This window comes from Bombina bombina, chromosome 5 (genome assembly GCF_027579735.1).
Source record: "Bombina bombina isolate aBomBom1 chromosome 5, aBomBom1.pri, whole genome shotgun sequence".
NCBI lineage: Eukaryota > Metazoa > Chordata > Amphibia > Anura > Bombinatoridae > Bombina > Bombina bombina.
The window spans coordinates 686,660,906-686,684,038 of NC_069503.1; positions in this window are offsets into that span (position 1 = coordinate 686,660,906).

Below are 23,133 nucleotides of genomic sequence, written 5' to 3' on the forward strand. Positions count from 1 at the left end.
ATGAGATGCTGGAGGCAATGTCCTGCTGGTGGGTGAAATGCTCCACCAACACACCCAACAGTTGGTTCTGTTCCCTCCATCTGTTGTCACTCTGAATCTGCATGTCAGACATTACTCTCAGCATCTGAGATTGACTCTGGACCATAGCAGTTAAAGATGCTGCCATGTCCCGTTGCAGCTCAATGGAACGCTGCTGTAAAGTCTGTTGACTCCTGTAAAACCTGCGTTGGTCCCTCTGCATTCTCTCGCAGGTTGATGTGAGACTCTCGCAGGTTACTGTTTGCCTCCTCTGTAGGGCAATGTATTCATCGCCCATGGCGGAAGTCAGCGGATCCATGGGCTCTTCCCCAGCAGGGACTCTAGGCACCGGTTCCATTTCTATATCCTCAGCTGGTGGTGCGGGCTGTGGAATCTCAGCTGGTGGTGCGGGCTGGGGAATCTCAGCTGGTGGTGCGGGCTGAGGAATCTCAGCTGGTGGTGCAGGCTGGGGAATCTCAGCTGGTGGTGCAGGCTGGGGAATCTCAGCTGGTGGAGCTCTTCCAAGTGCAGCAGATGGTGCAGATGTCCGGATGGACTGATAGTCCCATTGCCTGCTGGTGTGCACGCACTCAGCCTGCTGGTAGAATCCCGGAATGGCCTGATATTGTTGGGGGGGGTAAAGGCATCTACCCTTCGGGGCTGGCTTGGCTCCCCCTCCAAGCCAAAGGAATAGTCCTCCGGCCAGGGCTCCTGCCAGGTATCCTCCTGTAATGCTGGCGGCATGACATTCGGATTGTCAATTGAGGCAGTCCAACCCAGGTCATGCCTGGCATACTCCTGCTGCACTCTCCAGACCGGTGGTCGAGGTGGAGAAATACTTTGTTCCGGTGGTGGAGGGGGATGCATGGGCGTTGGCACCCTGGTGACTGGAGGTTCTGTGGAGGAGTCAAATGATGAGAGGGATTAGTACAGTCAGATATATATCCATGTGGAAATACAATGTACATGCTAGGGCCTATACACATTCTCATGTCAAACTCTATAACATGCATGTGCACATTGAGATTTGTGATATGAGGGTTTTTAATATGCAAAGTATACATGTATGTGTTTCATACAATAGTTCTGTGTACATGTCAGTGATGGAGAAAATGTGTTCTTTAAGTGACACTATGGTTGTGATGACTATAGTGTCCATTTACTGAAAACTCTACATGTGGCTTGTGGCCTGTGTTACTCTGAGATATGTTAGTATTTCACTATTCCACCTAATATCATGAATTTCAATGTTTTAAGTAGCATTAAATGGACATTAAACCCATTTTGATTCTTTCATGGTTCAGCTAGAGCATGCAATTGTAAACAACTTTGTAATTTACTTCCATTACCTAATTTGCTTCATTCTCTTGATATTCTTAGCTGAAAAGCATATCTAGATAGGCTCAGAAGCTGCTGATTGGTGGCTGCACATCAATGCCTCATGTGATTGCCTCACCCATGTGCATTGATATTTAATAAACAAAGATTAAGAAAATAATGAAGCAAAATAGATAATAGAAGTAAATTGGGATGTTGTTGAAAACTGTATTCTCTATCTGAATAATGAAATAAAAAGATTTGGTTTCATGTCCTTTTAATGTTAAATCTAATTGTAGATGTTTTTGTTAGTAGGCCAAATACCATGCTCCTCATTGTGTACATGAATGTGTGACAATATAGGATGTTATAACTCAAATACATATAATACTGGTGTGTGGGATGTTACTCACCAGCATGCTGTGCTGATGTTGCAATCCCTGAGTCACGAGCCCCTGGAAGTCCACGGACTGCTGTGATGCTCAGGGACCTACGAATCAGCTCCTGCCACTCGTTATATTCCACCTCATAGTGAGGCCCACCTCCTGTTGCCCTCTGGGACATTGCTTCTTGGCCCATCTTCTACTTAACTCTCCTCTTACAGTCGTTCCACCTCTTCTTTTGGCCATCCACATTCCTCCTCTGCTGGGACACACCATTAACGGCCTCCACCACCTTCTGCCAGGCATCTTTATGCCTACGGGCAACTCCTTTGCCCTTCTCTTGGCCAAAGAGAGCGGTATGGTTCTCCAGGACAGCCTGGACTAGAGCGAGGTTTTCAGCGAATGTGAAGTTGGGGCACCTCATACGCTCATCGTCCTGATCCGCCTGGCTCCCTCCCTGGGATGTCCCTGGTGTGGGTTCCTCCCTATCCTCTCCCTCCTCCCCGCTTCTATCCCCATGTGCACCCTCTATCCCTCTTCTGAGTGTGCCTGGCCTTGGGGCAACCCCACTCCCATCCTCCCTTCTAGCTCTCCCTCTCCCCACTCCGCTCACTCCCTGACGGGGACCCTGCTGCTCCTCCTGTCCATAATCCTCTCCCTGCAACTCCCCTTCCCTCCTCCCCCCAGCCTTAGCTCTCCCTGACATCCTCACACTACACACACTCACACACTCACTCCCACTTCAATCACACACAATCACAACCAAACACTCAGCCTTTCACACTGTAAAAGATAAATAAAATGTGTAAGGTGTTATAAAAAAAAAAGTGTGGTGTATTTTGTATATGTGTGTATGCAAAATGTGTGCAATATGTAAAAAAGTGACAGTAATGTACAAGCTTAACAAATCCACCAAATCCGACCTAACTAAATATTATGCAATGCGCCTCTCTCTCTACTCTAACGACTTTCTCCTACTCACTGTAGTGTGCTGTAGCTCCAAGAACCGACCAAACACACTAAAGAAAATGGCGGCTGCGCAGGGGTTTAAGTATGAATTTTGAATCTCGTCATTACATGGCGCATCTCTTAGAACTGGCGTAAGTTTTTACGAGTCGTAGGCTAATTTGCATAAAACTACACTTTATTGAGACTTTACGTGAACAAAATACTGGCGTAAGTACTTGCGACGACTTAAATGTGTATTTGCGCACATTTTAGCTGATCGCCGGTTTTTCCTACTTACGCCAGTTTAGCATCTGACGGCGCTGGATATTGGATAGCTCGAGTTGCGAGCTGAAACTGCGGGCGACGCGGGTTCCCTCGCTTGCGCCAAAAACTACGCCGTATATCGGATCGCGCCCCAGGTTTTTCGCTCGTATTACAAGTTGAAAGTAGATGCAATCGCTTGTGCACAATTGCTATTAACACATCCTCAGAATTGTTTTGCGAAACAAAGAAGTGTCACAAAGCACATCAAAAATGCATTAGAAAGTACAGTTACACTCATAATAACACCATCTCATAAAAATTAATTAAAAAAATATTGCACAAAGAAGTTATAACGGCTTAAAGAAATTAGGTCTCAGGTGTTTGAAAATATAAAGCAGGCAAATGTCTTTAACATTGAGATACAGTCATACATACGCATGTCTTATAGCTAATAACATCCATGACAATCATGGTAATTTTCAGCAAAAAAAATGCTGCTGCTTAAAAAGAATAAATTAGCCCAAAAAAATTCCTGTTTTAACTTTAGTAATGTAAAAATTATACAATAAAAAAAAAGTCCTGATATAAAATACAAGAAAAAGTTGTAAAGCTTTCCAAATCATACACTCACCACAGGCATATATAAACCATGAAATGATCTATAAATACTTCAATACTTTTTCCTTTATTCAAACAAACATGCTGCGTTCTCTCATGAACGAGAGGTATTTGAGAGTTCATTAGGTCTTTGAAAACAAAGAAAATACTGTATATTAAGTTCATTTAGAAAATGTACGGTCATCATTCTCTAGACCAGCGCTTGCCAACTGGTGGCCCTAGGGCTTCATGTGGCCCTCTGCAGTAATCTTTAGGGCCCCGAAAAAAAAAAGAACTAAGAATCATGGAGATTACAAGTTTTGCGGTACGGCTATACCGCTGAAAAATTGGCCTTTTTGAGCGGAATGGCAGGTCTACCGTATTACAAGTGGCCACAAGCGTTTTAGCCTGTACTGCAACTCTCCATTCCGCACTCAAAAATTGGCTTTTGAGTGTGGATTTTCAGCTCACCCATATTACAGGTTGTGCAGTCTGGCTATTTTGCTAGCGTTATAGCTTATACCGCCACGATCCATTCCGTGATCAGAGACCAGTAGTTATGGATTTTGCAAAACAAAAATGTTTCACAAAACTCATAACAAAAATGTTACAAAGTACACTAACACCCATAAACTACATATTAACCCCTAAACCTCCATCCCCCTCATCGCAAATACTATAATAAACCTATTAACCCCTAATCTGCTGCCTACCTACATCGCCAACACTAAAATAAAGTATTAACCCCTAAACTGCCAACACCCCACATCGCAAATACTAAACTAAACCTATTAACCCGTAAACCGCAGGCCCCCCACATCGCAACTACTATAATAAAGCTATTAACCCCTAAATTGCCACCCCCCACATAGCAACTACTAAACTAAACCTATTAACCCCTAAACTGCCACCCCCACACACACACACACACATAGCAACTACTAAACTAAACCTATTAACTTCTAAACTGCTGGCCCCCACATCGGGACACACTAAATTAAACTAATAACCCCTAAGCCTAACACCCCCTAACTTTAAATTAAAGTTACAATCTAACTATCTTAAAATAAATAAAAACGTACCTGTGAAATAAAAAAAACCTAAGCTTTAACTATAAATTAACTTAACATTACTATTTAAAAAAAATAAAATAAACGAAAAATAAAAAAAACTAACACCTAGATTACGAGTTTTGCGTTAGAGGCTGTGCGGTGCTAACGAGCAGTTTTCCCTCACCGCTTACTTACCAACAGTGCTGTTATTACAAGTTTTCAGAAACTCGTTGTTAAAAGACAAGAAGTGAGCATTGAGCAAAATTTTGTTCATTACCGCACTCCAATACCAGAGCTGATTAAGTCAGCAGTGAGCTGGTGTAACGTACTTGTGCACGATTTCCCCATAGGAATCAACGGGGAGAGCCGGCTGAAAAAAAGTCTAACTCCTTAACGCAGCCCCTTTGATTCCTATGGGGAAATGAAAGTTATGTTTACACATAACACCCTAATATGAAACCCGAGATTAAACACCACTAATTTTACACTTATTAACCCCTAATCTGCCGCCCCTGACATCTCTGACACCTGCATTATATTATTAACCCCTAATCTGCCGCTCCGGACACCGCCGCCACCTACATTATATGTATTAACCCCTAATCTGCTGCCCCCAACATCGCCGAAACCTACATTATATTTATTAACCTCTAATCTGCCTTCCCCAATGTCGCCGACACCTACATTATATGTGGTGCCCCACATGCCAATCTAGGTATCTCTTCAACACAGAATATCATGGGAACGAAGCAAATTTTATAATGGAAGTAAATTGGAAACTTTTTAAAAATTGTATGCTCTGTCTGAATCACAAAGGCAATTTTTGTGTTTCATATAGTATGTGAAGGTCATGCATACATTACAACAAGGCTCGCAAAAGAATTGTAATTTAAAAAATTGTATAAAAGGAATAAATAAAATCTTAAAATAAAAATTTGCAGTAAAATTTTTTATTGTTTAATCACATTAACAATCATAAAGAAATTGTAAGGATTGTATGGAAAACTAAAATTTTTATTGACATTGTGTAGGAAAAAAAACTATTTAAAGTGAATGTAAAGTTGAATACCTATCCTCTCTAATACACAAGTATACTCCAGCCCGTCCACTAAGATCCAACAATGACCTGCTCCTTGCATCCGCAACTATCACCTCCTCTCATGCTAGACTGCAGGACTTCTGTCGTGCAGCACCAACCCTCTGGAACACTTCTCCCTCGTGCTGCCAGTCTTTGCCCTAATCTTTCTTCCTTTAAATGTTCCCTGGAAACTTTTCTGTTCAGGGAAGCCTACCACCCAACTCAATAATAAATTAATTTCACTTACCTAACATTTTCCTCATCTAACTCTGTATTAACATCCTTCTCAATCTTGCAGTCCTCACCTTCTGTTTTTCAACCTCCTACCCTTCTAGATTGTAAATTCCCACGGGAATAGGGCCCTCAATCCCTCCTGTATGTGTTTGTAAAATTTGTCCTGTCTCTTACAAGTCTTGTATTGTTTTATTTAAATGAATTGTATCCATGGACAGCGCTGCCGAATTTGTTGGCGCTTAATAAATAAAGTATAATAATAATAATAAAATTAATGAGTGTCCGGTTTTTACAAGTACTATTAAACACAGGGGCACTTTCATTCATTAAACTTTACATTGCAACATTTTTTTTAAATACTTACCTTTTCCTTTAGGAAATCCAGACCGGTGATCCTCCACTCGCAGCTCCTCTGTACTTACCTCAGCAATGGCAAAACCAGCTTCCTCCAATCATGACGTGCACCCCAGAGCATCCTTCTGGTGAGGCCACGCAACAATTGAAGGAAGACGGTTTCGTCATTGAGGTGCTAAGTACAGCATGAGAAGCGGACGGAGGATTGCCGGTCCGGGTTTGCTAAAGAAAAAGGTATTTAAAAAAATAAACGCTGCAATGTAAAGTTTAATGAATGAAAGTGCCCCAGTTTTTAATAGTGTTTTTAAAAACCGGGCACTTATTCATTCAACTTTACATTCACTTTAAGGCACATAGTAGAAGTCATACTAAAACTACACTGCACATGCAAAAAACACAGTGAAATTTGTATTTATAATATGAAATTTAGAGTATTAATTTCCTTGTTGTAAAATGAGTTCTATCACCAATAGTGGGCTGAACAGGGGCATTCAGTGTTTTTTCTCACAAACCAATAGGTGGCAAGATTATGTAAAAATACTCAAAACATTTATTACCGTAATAGAAAAACACATGTATATGAGAATAGAGGAGATTGTTCACAGTAGAGTAATCTGATCTGTATTGGCTGCAGTATGTCATTTTTCAAATGCCCAAGATGCTTACTGCTAACGTTGCTCTCCCCAGCAACATTTTCCTTTCTAGCAAGATTCATACATTTCTATGTGAGACATATCGCAACTTGGAGGGAAAGCCTCTTTTTTTATAGATTTCCCTGAGTATAGCCTCTGTGAGTGTTGGCGAGGTCTTCCACTTTCTATTGATAATCGTGTACATAGTCTTCTCATACTATTTTGCTTTCACATTTTAAAGTTAATGGACATAGAAACCAAAACTAAACTGTTCATAATTTAGTTAGAGTGGACAAGTTAAAAATAAAAACAAAAAAATTTTCCAGTTTACTTTTATTAATTTACCTCTTTCTTGAAACCTTTTGTTGAAACTTATATCCTTTGTATGAGAGCATACTGAGTAAGGCTCAGGAGGGTTTATGTGTCTTCAGCACTATGTGTATAGAAACATTGTTGCAAACATTGCTGCCATGTAGTGCTTAAGAAGACGTGCACAACCTCTTAAGCCTATCCCAATATATCCCCATATAAAGAAGCTATGGTTTAACTAATGACACCAAGAAAAAAAGGTTAATTTGCTTATATAAGTAAACTATAATTTTGTTTTTAAGTTGCTCACGTTATCTGAATTATGGAAGTTTAATTTTAACTTCTATGTCCCTTTAAAGCAAACACTTTTATTGCATAAACTGAACACGTTATTAACACGTTATTGATTTTGAATAATTAACACGTTATTGATTTTGAATGTAAAGTTCTATGTGTTTTTGTAGCACTGATCCCTCACTGAATATATGATTATAATATTATGATTATAATATGAGTTGATATATTTATAGACTATAAACTAAAAGTACACTGCTATGCCAACTTGTACTACGGGGCATATTTTTCAAAGTGTGAGCGGACATGATACGTACGCTGTCGGCATTTATCATTGCACAAGCAGTTCACCAGAACTGCTTGTGCCATACCACCCACTGCAGATTTGCGGCCGCTAGCAGGGGGTGTCAACTGACAATGATTTCTGTTTGCCACCTCAGAGCAGGCGGACAAGTTATGGGGCAGCGGTCTTTAGACCTGAAGGCTCGCCGGAAACAAGGGGCATTCGGCCCCTTCATCTCTTTTCTCCAACATTGGTGTATCCGGTCCACGGCGTCATCCTTACTTGTGGGAATATCTCTTCCCGAACAGGAAATGGCAAAGAGTCCCAGCAAAGCTGGCCATATAGTCCCTCCTAGGCTCCGCCCACCCCAGTCATTCTCTTTGCCGTTGCACAGGCAACATCTCCACGGAGATGGTTAAGAGTTTTTGGTGTTTAAATGTAGTTTTTTATTCTTCTATCAAGTGTTTGTTATTTTAAAATAGTGCTGGTATGTACTATTTACTCTGAAACAGAAAAGGATGAAGATTTCTGTTTGTGAGAGGAAGATGATTTTAGCAGACAGTAACTAAAATCGATTGCTGTTTCCACATAGGACTGTTGAGATGAAGTAACTTCAGTTGGGGGAAACAGTTAGCAGACTTTTCTGCTTAAGGTATGACTAGCCATATTTCTAACAAGACTGTGTAATGCTGGAAGGCTGTCATTTCCCCTCATGGGGACCGGTAAGCCATTTTCTTAGTCTCAAACAGAATAAAGGGCTTAATATGGGCTATAAAACTGGTAGACATTTTTATGGGCTAAATCGATTGCTTTATTTGGACATTTTATACATGTTTATGCTGATAATTCACATTTATAAACTTGGGGAACGTTTTTTAACGGCAGGCACTATGTTAGACACCTTTTCCAGTCAGGGAGGGCCTTCCCAGTTGTAGGCTGAGCCTCATTTTCGCGCCATTACTGCGCAGTTGTTTTTGAGAGCAAGACATGCAGATGCATGTGTGAGGATTTGAAAGTAGCTGGAAAAGTTTCTAGAAGGCGTCATTTGGTATCGTATTCCCCTCTGGGCTTGGTTAGGTCTTGGCAAAGGCTGTAGCTGGGACTGTATAGGGGTTAAATTTGTAAACGGCTCCGGTTCCGTTATTTTAAGGGTTAAAGCTCTGAAAATTGGTGTGCAATACTCTTAATGCTTTAAGACACTGTGGTGAAATTTTGGTAATGTTTGAACAATTCCTTCATACTTTTTCACATATTCAGTAATAAAGTGTTTCTGTTTGAAATTTAAAGAGACAGTAACGATTTTGTTTTAAAACGTTTTTTGTGCTTTATTGACAAGTTTAAGCCTGTTTAACATGTCTGTGCCTTCGGATAAGCTATGTTCTATATGTATGAAAGCCAATGTGTCTCCCCATTTAAAATTGTGTGATAATTGTGCCATAGCGTCCAAACAAAGTAAGGACAGTACTGCCACAGATAATGAAATTGCCCAAGATGATTCCTCAGATGAGGGGAGTAGACATGATAATACATCATCTCCTACTGTGTCTACACCAGTTTTGCCCACGCAGGAGGCCCCTAGTACATCTAGCGCGCCAATGCTTATTACCATGCAACAATTGACGGCTGTAATGGATAACTCCATAGCAAATATTTTATCCAAAATGCCTGAATATCAGAGAAAGCGCGATTGCTCTGTTTTAAAAACTGAAGAGCAGGAGGGCGCTGATGATAATTGTTCTGTCATTCCCTCACACCAATCTGAAGTGGCCATGAGGGAGGTTTTGTCAGATGGGGAAATTTCAGATTCAGGAAAAAATTCTCAACAAGCTGAACCTGATGTTGTGACATTTAAATTTAAATTAGAGCATCTCCGCGCACTGCTTAAGGAGGTGTTATCTACTCTGGATGATTGTGACAACTTGGTCATTCCAGAGAAATTATGCAAGATGGACAAGTTTCTAAAGGTTCCGGTGCACCCCGACGCTTTTCCTATACCTAAGCGGGTGGCGGACATAGTGAATAAGGAGTGGGAGAAGCCCGGCATAACTTTTGTTCCCCCCCCTATATTTAAGAAATTATTTCCTATGGTCGACCCCAGAAAGGACTTATGGCAGACAGTCCCTAAGGTCGAGGGGGCAGTTTCTACTCTAAACAAGCGCACTACTATTCCTATCGAGGATAGTTGTGCTTTCAAAGATCCTATGGATAAAAAATTGGAAGGTTTGCTTAAAAAGATTTTTGTACAGCAAGGTTACCTTCTACAACCCATTTCGTGCATTGTTCCTGTCACTACAGCAGCGTGGTTCTGGTTCGAGGAACTAGAAAAGTCGCTCAGTAGAGAGACTCCATATGAGGAGGTTATGGACAGAGTTCACGCACTTAAGTTGGCTAACTCTTTTATTTTAGATGCCGCTTTGCAATTAGCTAGATTAGCGGCGAAAAATTCAGGGTTTGCAATTGTGGCGCGCAGAGCGCTTTGGCTAAAGTCTTGGTCAGCGGATGTATCATCCAAGACAAAATTGCTTAACATCCCTTTCAAAGGTAAAACTCTATTTGGACCAGAATTGAAAGAGATTATCTCAGACATCACTGGGGGAAAGGGCCACGCCCTTCCTCAAGATAGGCCTTTCAAGGCGAAGAATAAGTCTAATTTTCGTTCCTTTCGCAATTTCAGGAACGGACCGGCCTCTAATTCTGCATCCTCTAAGCAAGAGGGTAATGCCTCACAACCCAAACCAGCCTGGAAGCCTATGCAAGGCTGGAACAAGGGTAAGCAGGCCAAGAAGCCTGCCGCTGCTAACAAAACAGCATGAAGGAGTAGCCCCCGATCCGGGACCGGATCTAGTAGGGGGCAGACTCTCTCTCTTTGCTCAGGCTTGGGCAAGAGATGTTCAGGATCCCTGGGCACTAGAAATAGTTTCTCAGGGTTATCTTCTGGAATTCAGGGAACTACCCCCAAGGGGAAGGTTCCACATGTCTCACTTATCCTTAAACCAAATAAGGAGACAGGCGTTCTTACATTGTGTAGAAGACCTGTTAAAGATGGGAGTGATACACCCAGTTCCAATAGAGGAACAAGGAATGGGATTTTATTCAAATCTGTTCGTAGTTCCCAAAAAAGAGGGAACTTTCAGACCAATTTTGGATTTGAAGATCCTAAACAAATTTCTCAGGGTACCATCGTTCAAGATGGAAACCATTCGAACGATTCTACCCACTATCCAGGAAGGTCAATTTATGACTACTGTGGATCTAAAGGATGCGTACCTACATATTCCTATCCACAAAGAACATCATCAGTTCCTAAGGTTCACCTTTCTGGACAAACATTACCAGTTTGTGGCCCTCCCATTCGGGTTAGCCACTGCTCCAAGGATTTTCACAAAGGTACTAGGGTCCCTTCTAGCGGTTCTAAGACCGAGGGGCATTGCAGTAGTATCAATAAGAGAAAAGAAAAGCGTAGGCACCAGAAGGTTTTTCAAAAATGCAAATGTCCTTTATTAGGTGATAAAATGCAATGCAACAACGGATGTTAGGAAAAGCATAAACCTCAGGGCTTAGGTGGAGAAGTGGTCACCCACGTACCCCATTGCTGACATGTTTCGGCTTAAGCCGTAATCATAGCTAAAGGGTAAGAGTTATGCCTGCCTTATAAAAGAACAGTTCACCTGTGATAGGTTAAAAACAAAATTGTCACGTGGTTGATACACACCTCCACCTGTAGGTCAATCTGTAAATTTACACTGCCCTGTGTGGAAGTTAACTCTTTATTTTCCACTTAAACACATGAGGATAGTTTATTTGTTTTCATAATGACCAAAGATCCTACATTAAAATGGTTCAATATATATCTTGTTATTATGTACTACTTTATGTGAAAACATAGCTAGTTTAACATAAGTCATATATATCCGCTTGCTTACTTAGCATTTTGTGCAGTTGTACCATTACAAAAATTGGTGGCTCTATATGAAAACAATCATTACCTATCTATCATGTATTGAAAATATCTAAATTGAGGATATCGAACGATAATCCACATAAGGGAAAGGCTGAAAAAATGGTAATAACAATAACATTTACCCAAATAATAATAATAAAACCCTTTATAAAATGAACTTGATGACTGACTTAGTCTAAGTGAAATATTTATGATAACTGTATGCTATAATGTTTATAGTTCACCCTTTGTAACTATATAAACTTCATCCAATATAACATATAGTATTAATCCTGTATATATAAGGGGACACAGGCTAACACCAGAAATTAATAAGGTCATATTCAGAATTCAGCCCTTTGGGCATTCTGGTGTGCAGCCTGTGTATCCAAAACACCTCCCTTTTAAGAAGCAAGGTGTCCCTGTCACCTCCCCTGTTGTTTGTACCAACAACCTCAATGATCGTCCATGATAATGTCCCTGGATCTTTATTGTGTTTAACCTTGAAGTGGTTCACCAGGGGGGTGGTGAGTATACCCCTTTTGATGTCATTAATATGTTCCCTTATCCTAGTCCTTACTTGTCTAGACGTTTGTCCTGTATATTGAATGTCACAGATATCACAGTTGAGAAGATATACTGCATAAGTTGACCTACAATTAAAGAGCGCTCTATGTGCAAATGTCTCACCAGAGTAAGAGCTTCTAAATATATTACCCAATTTGGCATGACTACATGCTATGCAGTTTCTAAAGCTGCACCTATAGACCCCTTTGTAGCTAAGCCAAGAGGATGTATTTGTCTCACCCGTTTTCAATTGTGTAGGTGCCACATAGTTTCCTATGGTTTTGCCTCTCTTGAAGGCAAATCTCAACTTCTGTGCTGCAATATGTGTTAGATCATCATCTGACTTTAAAAGGGACATGTGTCTACGTATGATATTGCATATTTGGTAATACTGTTTACTGAACTGGGTCACGAATGTAAGTTGCTCAGATTTTGTATTACTTTCTGTGAATTTATCCTTGAGTAGGTTGGCCCTTTCTATGGCCCTTACTTCATCCCGGGCCCTAATAATATCCTGTTCGGGGTACCCCCCTCTCGAGGAATTTTTCACACAATTCCATCTCATGTTTGGAATGTTCACTAGTTTTGGTACAGTTCCTTTTTACCCTAGTGAACTGGCCTTTCAGTACCGATTTGAAAACCTGCTTGGGATGGCTGCTCTGTGCGTGTAATAGGGTGTTCCTGGTTATGGGTTTTCTGTAGAGCTCTACCCTTATATAGTTAGTCCCCTCACCAATGAGGGTGACATCTAAAAAATTAATTTTAGAGTGCCCAAATTCATGAGTGAATTGTAGGCTTGCATTATTGACATTGAGATGCCCTACAAACTCTTGTGCTTCATTCTGACTGCCATCCCATATAAACAACAGGTCGTCTATATAACGACGATAATAGACGATATTACCCCTATAAGTGTTTATATCTCCAAAGATGTGGCACAGCTCCCACCAACCCATATATAGGTTGGCGTAAGAGGGAGCAAATTTGGCCCCCATGGCTGTGCCACATCTCTGGAGATAAAACACGCGTTCAAATACAAAGAAGTTGTGAGTAAGCAGGAACTCAGTTACTCTGAGAATAAATTTAATAAATGTCTCACTATATCCAGTGGATCTCCTTAGAAAGAAGGATATGGATTCTAGCCCAGAGCTATGTGGGATTGACGAATATAACGATTTTACATCGACTGATAACCATCCATAGCCCTCCTTCCAAGGAATTACTTCTATCTCTTTCAATAGTTGCTTGGTGTCTCTAAGGTGACTAAGAAGTTCCCCCACCAGGGGTTGAAGGATCGAATCAAGCCACTTGGATAATGGCTCCAACATGGAATCAATCCCACTAATGATGGGTCTACCCTCAACATTCTCCAGGGACTTGCAGCACAGAAGTTGAGATTTGCCTTCAAGAGAGGCAAAACCATAGGAAACTATGTGGCACCTACACAATTGAAAACGGGTGAGACAAATACATCCTCTTGGCTTAGCTACAAAGGGGTCTATAGGTGCAGCTTTAGAAACTGCATAGCATGTAGTCATGCCAAATTGGGTAATATATTTAGAAGCTCTTACTCTGGTGAGACATTTGCACATAGAGCGCTCTTTAATTGTAGGTCAACTTATGCAGTATATCTTCTTAACTGTGATATCTGTGACATTCAATATACAGGACAAACGTCTAGACAAGTAAGGACTAGGATAAGGGAACATATTAATGACATCAAAAGGGGTATACTCACCACCCCCCTGGTGAACCACTTCAAGGTTAAACACAATAAAGATCCAGGGACATTATCATGGACGATCATTGAGGTTGTTGGTACAAACAACAGGGGAGGTGACAGGGACACCTTGCTTCTTAAAAGGGAGGTGTTTTGGATACACAGGCTGCACACCAGAATGCCCAAAGGGCTGAATTCTGAATATGACCTTATTAATTTCTGGTGTTAGCCTGTGTCCCCTTATATATACAGGATTAATACTATATGTTATATTGGATGAAGTTTATATAGTTACAAAGGGTGAACTATAAACATTATAGCATACAGTTATCATAAATATTTCACTTAGACTAAGTCAGTCATCAAGTTCATTTTATAAAGGGTTTTATTATTATTATTTGGGTAAATGTTATTGTTATTACCATTTTTTCAGCCTTTCCCTTATGTGGATTATCGTTCGATATCCTCAATTTAGATATTTTCAATACATGATAGATAGGTAATGATTGTTTTCATATAGAGCCACCAATTTTTGTAATGGTACAACTGCACAAAATGCTAAGTAAGCAAGCGGATATATATGACTTATGTTAAACTAGCTATGTTTTCACATAAAGTAGTACATAATAACAAGATATATATTGAACCATTTTAATGTAGGATCTTTGGTCATTATGAAAACAAATAAACTATCCTCATGTGTTTAAGTGGAAAATAAAGAGTTAACTTCCACACAGGGCAGTGTAAATTTACAGATTGACCTACAGGTGGAGGTGTGTATCAACCACGTGACAATTTTGTTTTTAACCTATCACAGGTGAACTGTTCTTTTATAAGGCAGGCATAACTCTTACCCTTTAGCTATGATTACGGCTTAAGCCGAAACATGTCAGCAATGGGGTACGTGGGTGACCACTTCTCCACCTAAGCCCTGAGGTTTATGCTTTTCCTAACATCCGTTGTTGCATTGCATTTTATCACCTAATAAAGGACATTTGCATTTTTGAAAAACCTTCTGGTGCCTACGCTTTTCTTTTCTCTTATTGATACCATTTGGATATGGTTGAGGCACGGAAGGTGATTTGGCAGTAGAACATTCTCCCCACAAGGTGCCATAAGAATTTGGAATCTTTTCGTGAAGCTGTGGACTCTCCCCGGTTCTGTTTAGTTCACCGGCTCCATATCGTGACGTCACGTCTTCCCCGGATCAGCCGCTCAGACGCTGACACGCTGTAGGGATCCACACGGCTGCTCGACCTCCAGGATACTGTTGATCGCACAGATACCTTCGCGAGAGGATCCGGAGCAGGATATCAGAGGTGGGTCCCCAGAATCAGCCTTTGTCAGTAGCGTGCATACCGGAGGTTTATACTACAGACCACACGGAGCTCGTTTATGGGGGAGAGAGTTTTCAAGGCACCTATGCATACATGTGGGACTGACGTGAGTTTAATATAATATAGTAACATTACCCTGCATTGTGACACAGGTGCTGCATTGACTTTCTTTGATGCATTGCAGTAGTACCATACTTGGACGACATTCTAATACAAGCGTCGTCCCTGTCAACAGCAAAGGCTCATACAGACATCATTCTGGCCTTTCTCAGATCACACGGATGGAAGGTGAACATAGAAAAAAGTTCTCTGTCTCCGTCAACAAGAGTTCCCTTCTTGGGAAAAATAATAGATTCCTTAGAAATGAGGATTTTTCTGACAGAGGTCAGAAAGTCAAAACTTCTAAGCACTTGTCAAGTTCTTCATTCTGTTCCACGTCCTTCCATAGCGCAGTGCATGGAAGTAGTAGGGTTGATGGTTGCAGCAATGGACATAGTTCCTTTTGCACGAATTCATCTAAGACCATTACAACTGTGCATGCTCAAACAGTGGAATGGGGACTATACAGACTTGTCTCCAATGATTCAAGTAGATCAGAAGACCAGAGATTCACTCCGTTGGTGGCTGACCCTGGACCATCTATCCCAGGGAATGAGCTTCTGCAGACCAGAGTGGGTCATTGTCACGACCGACGCCAGTCTAGTGGGCTGGGGCGCGGTCTGGGAATCCCTGAAAGCTCAGGGACTATGGTCTCGGGAAGAGTCTCTTCTCCCGATAAACATTCTGGAACTAAGAGCGATCTTCAATGCTCTCAGGGCTTGGCCTCAGCTAGCAAAGGCCAAATTCATAAGATTCCAATCAGACAACATGACGACCGTTGCGTATATCAATCATCAGGGGGGAACAAGGAGATCCCTGGCGATGAAAGAAGTGACCAAAATAATTAAATGGGCGGAGGATCACTCCTGCCACCTATCTGCGATCCACATCCCAGGTGTGGAAAACTGGGAAGCGGATTATCTGAGTCGTCAGACATTCAATCCGGGGGAGTGGGAACTCCACCCGGAGATCTTTGCCCAACTAACTCAATTATGGGGCATTCCAGACATGGATCTGATGGCGTCTCGTCAGAACTTCAAGGTTCCTTGCTACGGGTCCAGATCCAGGGATCCCAAGGCGACTCTAGTAGATACACTAGTAGCACCTTGGACCTTCAACCTAGCTTATGTATTTCCACCATTTCCCCTCATTCCCAGGCTGGTAGCCAGGATCAAACAGGAGAGGGCCTCGGTGATCTTGATAGCTCCTGCGTGGCCACGTAGGACTTGGTATGCAGACCTGGTGAATATGTCATCGGTTCCACCATGGAAGCTACCTTTGAGACAGGACCTTCTTGTTCAGGGTCCATTCGAACATCCAAATCTGGTCTCCCTCCAGCTGACGGCTTGGAGATTGAACGCTTGATTCTATCAAAGCGTGGGTTTTCAGATTCCGTGATAGATACTCTGGTTCAGGCCAGAAAACCGGTAACTAGAAAGATTTACCATAAAATATGGAAAAGATATATCTTTTGGTGTGAATCCAAAGGATTCCCATGGAATAAGATAAAAATTCCTAAGATTCTCTCCTTTCTACAAGAAGGTTTGGAGAAAGGATTATCTGCAAGTTCTCTAAAGGGACAGATCTCTGCTTTATCTGTCTTACTACACAAAAGACTGGCAGCTGTGCCAGATGTTCAAGCATTTGTTCAGGCTCTGGTTAGGATCAAGCCTGTTTACAGACCTTTGACTCCTCCCTGGAGTCTAAATCTAGTTCTTTCAGTTCTTCAAGGGGTTCCGGTTGAACCTTTACATTCCATAGATATTAAGTTACTATCTTGGAAAGTTTTGTTTTTGGTTGCTATTTCTTCTGCTAAAGAGTTTCAGAGTTATCTGCTCTGCAGTGTTCTCCGCCCTATCTGGTGTTCCATGCAGATAAGGTGGTTTTGCGTACTAAGCCTGGTTTTCTTCCAAAGGTTGTTTCTAACAAGAATATTAACCAGGAGATAGTTGTACCTTCTTTATGTCCGAATCCAGTTTCAAAGAAGGAACGTTTGTTACACAATTTGGACGTAGTCCGTGCTCTAAAATTCTATTTAGAGGCTACAAAAGATTTCAGACAAACATCTTCTTTGTTTGTTGTCTATTGTGGTAAAAGGAGAGGTCAAAAAGCGACTTCTACCTCTCTCTCCTTTTGGCTTAAAAGCATCATCCGATTGGCTTATGAGACTGCCGGACGGCAGCCTCCTGAAAGAATTACAGCTCACTCCACTTGGGCTGTGGCTTCCACATGGGCCTTCAAGAACGAGGCTTCTGTTGACCAGATAGGTAAGGCAGCGACTTGGTCTTCACTGCACACTTTTGCCAAATTTTACAAATTTGATACTTTTGCTTCTTCGGAGGCTATTTTTGGGAGAAAGGTTTTGCAAGCCGTGGTGCCTTCCGTTTAGGTAACCTGATTTGCTCCCTCCCTTCATCCGTGTCCTAAAGCTTTGGTATTGGTTCCCACAAGTAAGGATGACGCCGTGGACCGGACACACCAATGTTGGAGAAAACGGTGTGTCCGGTCCACGGCCCGCCCTGGTTTTTTAATCAGGTCTGATGAATTATTTTCTCTAACTACAGTCACCACGGTACCATATGGTTTCTCCTATATTTTTCCTCCTGTCCGTCGGTCGAATGACTGGGGTGGGCGGAGCCTAGGAGGGACTATATGGCCAGCTTTGCTGGGACTCTTTGCCATTTCCTGTTGGGGAAGAGATATTCCCACAAGTAAGGATGACGCCGTGGACCGGACACACCGTTGGAGAAAGTAATTTATCAGGTAAGCATAAATTCTGTTTTTATGCAGACATTTGTCAGTCTTATTTATATAAAATATAATTTATGCATTTAAAGTGTATTTTATTTAGTTAATTAGATTTTGTAGGTTAGTTAATAGTTAGTTGGTTCTTTACTATACTTCTAATAGAAAGATGGTCATTTTTGTATAAAGGGGCATTATAGTGATAACTTTTTTTCACTAGCAACACTGCAACCTTTGTGGGTGCTAAACAGATAGTTAAAGTATCACTTGACACTGCTGGTTCAGAGCTGAAACTGTCGCATAGCTGTTGATTAGATCATTGATAGTTTCTGCTGATATTTTAACTATGTGTTTAACCACTTTGCGGGGGTTAAACACATAAAGGGCCAGATTACAAGTGGAGCAGTATTTAACATTCCCGCTCAAACTCTAACTCTGCTAGAAGTAAGCTTTTTGCGCGTGTTGGGTACTGCTCGTATTATAAGTTGAAAGTAAACTGTTTTCGATTGCACACTAACCCGATGCACAAAAAAAAAGCCAAAGTCAGAATATTGCATGTGCAATAACGTATTCCCCCATCAAAGTAGAAGTCAATGGAGCAAAAAAGTGTGGAAGAAAACATCCAACTAACATGCAAACCCGAGTGCATATTCTAGAGTGCGATAACCGACATGAAAATATGAATGTTTCACAATCCAATGTTCTTCACATTTATTCATAAACAAATTTGTATTTATATCTGATGGTATTTTTGTACAATATATATATCTATACCTATAGATAGATAGATAGATAGATAGATAGATAGATAGATAGATAGATAGATAGATCAATTTAAAAATACATAGAACATAACTGCCCTATGTACAGAACATTGGAATGTGAAATATTTGCAGTAAATACACAGTATAACACTTTATTTATATAAATATTTCATAAATATGTTTTTACATGTTTTCATCTACTTAACTGCAAAGGGCTCCAATGCACTTCTATATAAGTCTATATGTGTGTACAAATGTACAAATGTATTTATGTGTATATATGTCTGTGTGTATATATATATATATATATATATATATATATATATATATATACACACACATATTAATACATATGTACACACATATAAACATAATGTAAAAAAAATTTTGGGATAGAGAATATGGTGAAATTGTGAGCTTAACTCGATAAGTAGAAGAATTTCATAGGAAACAGACTAACAAACTCTACACCAGTGTCCTTACACTTTGAAGACAGAATTTAAAGGGACAGTATACTGTAAAATTGTTCTTCCCTTAATGTATTTTCAATTAATTCTTATACCAGCTGCAGAGTATAAAATGTCTGAGAAATTGCATTTTCAAGTTTATTTTTGCAAATGAAGTAGCTGTTTTTTAAGATACTCTTATAGCCTAATAAATCTAGACTACCAGTGGAATGAAAAATGATTAGCACTATTGTTTTGTAACGCCTTTTTAAACCTCAAAGCAATCTATGGTAATACATACTAAGCCGGCACCTCCGTTTATGCTTTTTTTTACAGCATTCCGCAAAGCATACTACTGAGGGCAACCACCGCCAGATGATTGAGAAAGTGCAACAGCAAATCAGTGCATCAAAATAATTACATCTGAAAGCATAAATGAGAAAAGATCTTTTGTTGCTATTTATACTGTGGCAGCCACACTGCACTTGTGTGAATTATGTTCGGGCAATCATCCTGGTGTTGCGTCATCGGGAATGCGCTCCTCTTCGCTGAATAGCGCAAATCAAATATGTATATCATTAGCTGTCCCACAAGTGATAAAAGAAAAGAGAAGTGGCCTGGTATTTGTTAGCACTGGTGATTTCGGGGGTATAAAATGGGGTAATAAATCATGGTATATGTATTTGCAGCCACAATGTCTCAATTCATTGTGATAAAAAAAACTGTTTACTGTCCCTTTCACAGAGGTAGTTTGAATTGTAGTTGAGTACAATACTTAAAGGGATATGAAACACATTTTTTTCTTTCATGATTCAGATAGAGCATGCAATTTTAAGCAACTTTCTAATTTACTCCTATTATCAATTTTTCTTCATTCTCTTGGTATCTTTATTTGAAAAGCAGGAATGTAGTAAGCTTAAGAGAAGGACCATTTTTTGTTCAGCGCCTGGGTAGCGCTTGCTGATTGGTGGCTAAATGTAGGGTTTCATATCCATTTAACTCACCAGTTGTAATAGGAGCGCAGTAAGTGCACCAATAACACTCCCCTGCACTATCCATTACAAATATATATCGTATCCTATCGGGTTGATTGCTTTCTGTCACCTCAGAGATGGCGGACGAGTTAAGGAGCAACAGTCTTATGACTGCTGCTTCTTAACTTATGTTTCCGGCGAGCCTGAAGGCTCGCGTGGAAACAGTTGCATTCTCAGCATAATAAATTGGCCCCCTTTATTTTTGTATATTTCTCCCCAATAGACAACCATTAAAATACAAGTGATAACCATTCATGATTGCATAGTAATTTAGTACTATTAAACTTAAATATCCAGTATTTTTCATACTCCTCTCTAGAATTATTAACTGCACATTCTATAATATAGCTTTGATTTTGGGCTAAACAATGGTTTGGCAATATTGAACTTATTATTGATTACATAGATTGATTATTATTCAGTAATTTCCTTGATTATGTTTAAAGCTGATATATCAGAATTCTATAAATATCTATGGTTTTGTCTGCTTATATTTGTATAGCTTAATAGATACCTTAAAGGGACACTGTACCCAAAAAATGTATTTTGTGATTCAGATTGAGCATGAAATTTTAAGCAAATTTCGAATTTACTCCTATTATTATTTTATTAATTCTCTTGGTATTCATTTCCCACCCACACGTGCATTGATAGATTGAAATACACACAGTATTTCAGCCTATCAATGCATGTGTGGCTGTGTGCGCTATATATAGCGCACACAGCCAGTATCTTCATGCTCCCATTGGGAACATCACATAGCTGATGTGACCTCCTAGGAACCATCTTGCTTGTCTTTGGGACATTTGATAAAGATCCCAGTTAAGCATCGAAACGTCATGTTTATCCCTGAATTTTAAACCTCTTTTTGTACTATTAAAAGTTAAATTTGACCTACATGGAAGACCAGTGAGTGCTGCCTTTTTTGCATTATAAATACTATTTTTTGACATTGCACCCTGGCAGATACTGTAATATATATGGTGTGCAGTTCTACATAGGACTTTGTTTATATATATATGTATTTATATATTTATATGTGTATACATGTATTTACAGACATATATGCACATATAAACACATAAATACATATGTATACACACACATATATATATAAATAAATATATATATATATATATATATATATATATATATATATATATATATATATATATATATATATATATATATATATATATATATATATTTAAGTGCATTGAAGCACCTTGCAGTCAAGTAGATAAAAACATGGAATATAATAATTATGCAATATTCATATTTAATAAAGTGTTTAGTGTATTTACTGTAAATATTTCACATTCTGATGTTCTTCACATAGGGGAATATGTTATAGCATTTTAAAATAGATATTTATATATATATATATATATCTGTATATAGCTATACCTATATATACTCATCTATACATTGGTATATATATATATATTTGTATATATATATATATATATCTATATATACACAGTATATATTGATTGTACCAAAAAACTCATATACTGTATATATATGTGTGTATATATATATATATATATATATATATATAAGTTAGCAAGAAAAAAACACTCTCTGGTTTTGAAAAACAAATAGTATATTTTACTAGTGTGACGTTTCGAGGTATTTACCCCTTCCGCTAGTAAAATATAATATTTGTTTTTCTAAACCAGTGAGTGCTTTTTTTTTGCTAACTTATTATTCCTATTTTGCAACCTGGTACTCATATTTTCATGTCGGCTTGCAAACTTGTGATTGGGTTTGCGCATGAGTAGGTTGTTAGCTTTAATTCAACTTTTCTTTCTCCATTGACTTCTATGGGCGAATATGTTAAATGCAATCTCTATATTTTAACTTCCTATTTTTGTGAGTGTAGGGTTAGCGCTTGTGAGAATACTTTTTACTTTCAACTTGTAATACGATAAATTGCACTCTTCTCTTAACCTAATTCTTAGACAGCAGAGAACCGGACAGAACAAATTCTTCATCATAATGGAACAGGCCAGTCATTTTTAGACAGGATAGCCAGGGCATTGACAATCACCTGGGCATAAACAGAAGACATGAAAATTCAGAATGAGACAGAATGATTTAATGCAAAGACAATTTCAACGGGAAGTGTCTTTACATATATAGGGAAAGGCATATAATGCTGTACCTACTTGTTTACCACTGCTGCAGTTTTGAATATAGAGAATGACTTGCACATGTGTGAAGCAGTGCAAAGGGAGTGCTGGGACAGCAGAGCAGTTTAGGTAAGGTTGTCCAAACTCTGTCCTTTAAGCTAGTAGCGGACCTACTCAGAAGAGGGCCCTGGTGCAAAAATATTTTTGCACCCCCAAAGATAACTCAGTAGTAAGCAATAGTAAAAATATTCATGCTGCTCTGTATAATGATTATGGAGGATAGTTAGATGGACCAGCAACTTGCACTTATAAAATGTTCCCCTGCATTAGGATTGTACACATTATGCTCATGTCAATGTATTGGCTGGCTTCTATGCCCCCCCCCCAGCACTTGGACCCTGATGCCACTGCACCTGCTGCACCAATAGTAGTTCTGCCCCTGCTAGTGGTACCAACATCACCAGATATGCATTGCATTACACTAAAGATCTATAGCTACATCTTCTGTAAAATGCATCTCATGCACATGGAACTTGTGTGTACGAGGGGTCTAATAAAAGAGCTAGCTGGCCTGGCTTATTCA